General features: G+C 40.0%; 1 pseudogene; it reads right to left on the reverse strand.

Moving 5' to 3' along the window:
• Nucleotides 1–385: 385 nt before the first annotated feature.
• The window catches only part of LOC149100971 (adenosine receptor A3-like), a 2,339-nt pseudogene continuing 27 nt past the window's right edge, over nt 386–2,697 (reverse strand).

Below are 2,697 nucleotides of genomic sequence, written 5' to 3' on the forward strand. Positions count from 1 at the left end.
ATTTGCCTAGGAACATTTGCATCTTTTGTGTATTAGTCACATGACCACTGGCGTGGCCTGATGACGTCTTCACTAGTGTTACTGACCATGAAATAGTTACAACACATGAAATAGCTCTGAACTAACTAAAAATGATGAGGTTATATGAGAAAGAATTTTCCCTAACAACGGCTCGAAAAGATCAGTTAATGGGCCCTTAACCAGTGACCCAAAGTCAGTTCCGGAGTGAAATTTCTTATTCTGAGCAATCTTTCTGGGAGAGAATTTAGCATAAATGTACAGAAACTCTTAAGGTTGGTGCTTTAGGCTATTCCAAGACCCCCAGCAGAGAACATCAATGTTTCCAAAAGCCCATTTTATCAACAAACAGAACTACTCTGCTAGATATTTCGGAAAGAACTGCTTATATTTCATCATATCAAGTGCATAAAAGTGATGTTAAGTGTCACATCACACCTTTTGTGGTCATGACATCAGAAAACACCTTTTTGTGAATAGGTTAGCTTGCAAAAAAACTTTTACACCAATTTGCTGTCGACGTGTTGCCTAGGTAAAACAAATGTCGATAAATTGACAATGTCCAATCAGACTCAATCCTGGCAAAACTGTTTGCGTGACATTGCATATTAATTAAGTATTTATTATATTAAACTTTTTCTGACAGTTTATTTCTTATCTTTTTGAACTTGGAAATAGTGTCATGTCGACTCCGAAACGTCCTTCGCTTTTATCGCTCGTTTTTACTTGCTTCGAGTTTTTTTGTTTCAAGAAAATTGCAAAATTGGGAAAAAATGCCCGCTAAAATACCACTACCATGGAAACATAAGTCTCGGGTCCCTGAGGAGATGGACTCTCACTTGAAAAGGTCGGGGATGCTCTTCGTGTCGATCAGGTGTATAAATAAAGGATTCTCGTCTCAGTTAGGGTGTTCATTACGTAACGCCACTAGTTTTAGCTGTTAAAGTATGTTTTAGGGCGCAGTCGAAAAAATAATAGCAAAAACACTTTATCTCGGTTTTTAGGCTGATTTCCATCGGTCTCTCAAGTTCGGTCTACTAGCGCGACTTTTTTCCAGACCAGCGGCTGGTAATCGAACTATTACGTTTAAACTGGTATCTTTTGGGGTCTTTTAGGGGTAAAATAAAGCTTCAACACACAGAGATTGGCCACCTTTAAGGGTTTAATTCAAAATTTCCGACGAACATTCCCGACCTTTTCATATAGGAGTTCTCCCCTGCCGGTCTCGGGTCCCTCTCCCGATTCTTAATTGGGTTAACCAAGTCATTGCTTTCCTAAACACAAAACCCGAAACCTGATCTATCGTTTGGTTACACGAGTTTCACGTTCAACATGACGGCTTCGTCCAGAAACAAGAAAACCGTCTGAGCGTGTCCATGACTGCTTGTCTTATTTCCTTTATCTTCCAGCAGTAGAGGAGTGGGTTTAAGGTCGAGTTTAGCATAAACAGAGATATTGTTAGTTCCCATGCAAAATCAAAAAATTGCGTTTGTGATCCATTGAGGACAAAAATAGCCGCGATGCCATAGGGAAGATAACAGACAACTAATGTTATCTGTATCCACAATGCACTGGACACTGTCTTTCTGTATTGAGTTATATTCAGTGGCATTCCTCTTCCGTTTGGTTGTCCTTGGTGAGCATACCCTTGCACTTGAGCTTGATGATTGCGAAGCGTCAGATAGATTTTTGTGTAAGAGAATATCGAAGTAACTTTGCATAGTATTGTCCCTGAAAATGTGATCGATAGCGTTATTCGTGCGTCGTAACTGGATGTCAATGTAGTGGCGATGCTGAAAAACCAGCTAATAGCAACATAACTCTGTACACGTCTTAATGTCACTACCTGTCTGTATCTTAGCCCCAACAACAAGGCGAGAAGTCTGTCCGCACTTATTGCAGTTAGCGTTGACACAGATACTGGCCGCCAAGAATTATGCTTAATCTGTCAAAGAGGATTGAAAGATAATAACAAAGCATGGAGTGTTCTGGAGACATCATATAAGCCACAAAAAGAGGCTGTGTAATGAGACCCACGCAGACATCGGTGCTTGCAAGACAACCTAACAAGAGCTTTGATGGCGGACGAAGAGATGACACCCTTTTAAGTGCAATAATGATCAAAATATTTCCAAGAAATGCAGTGATAGCTAAAGTGATGTTTACAGCTGAAATAAGTAGTTTTTGATATGTTGCATAAGAACCGGTCGGCAAAATAAGTCTTGGGTTGCCCTGCGGTTTCTATCTTGTGGTAAGTTCGCCATTTTGTTGTCCTTCTTCCAGCTGGTTAGTAGAGGTGTAAATGTTCCTTTAGCTTGTTATCCCAGAATTGTTTGTGAGTTCATAGCTTGCCAAGAGGATTTCTTTTTTCAACGTTTGCCTGTTCCCTTACCCAGGGGATCGTAACATGGGTCCAGTCCTTTTTCTGATGGGAGGAAAGTAGTAAACGGTAAGAAATTGATTTTGTTCTGAAAAACAGACCCTATGTAAACAAACTAATACCAAAGGGTCTTTCTTTAAAGTAATTAAACGTGAACTTAATTCGTTTTGCCAAAGAACACCAAGACATAAATCATAAACTGCTGTGTTCTTAATAGCTATCTAAAGAGAGACAACGGCAATCGAAGCTCATATGGCCCCAAACGTATAAGCTCGATCGCGTATTTGAGACACCTGCTT

The sequence above is a fragment of the Orbicella faveolata genome, unplaced genomic scaffold (assembly GCF_042242905.1).
Source record: "Orbicella faveolata isolate gen_17 unplaced genomic scaffold, um_ofav_v1 contig_4, whole genome shotgun sequence".
In the NCBI taxonomy this organism is placed as follows: domain Eukaryota; kingdom Metazoa; phylum Cnidaria; class Anthozoa; order Scleractinia; family Merulinidae; genus Orbicella; species Orbicella faveolata.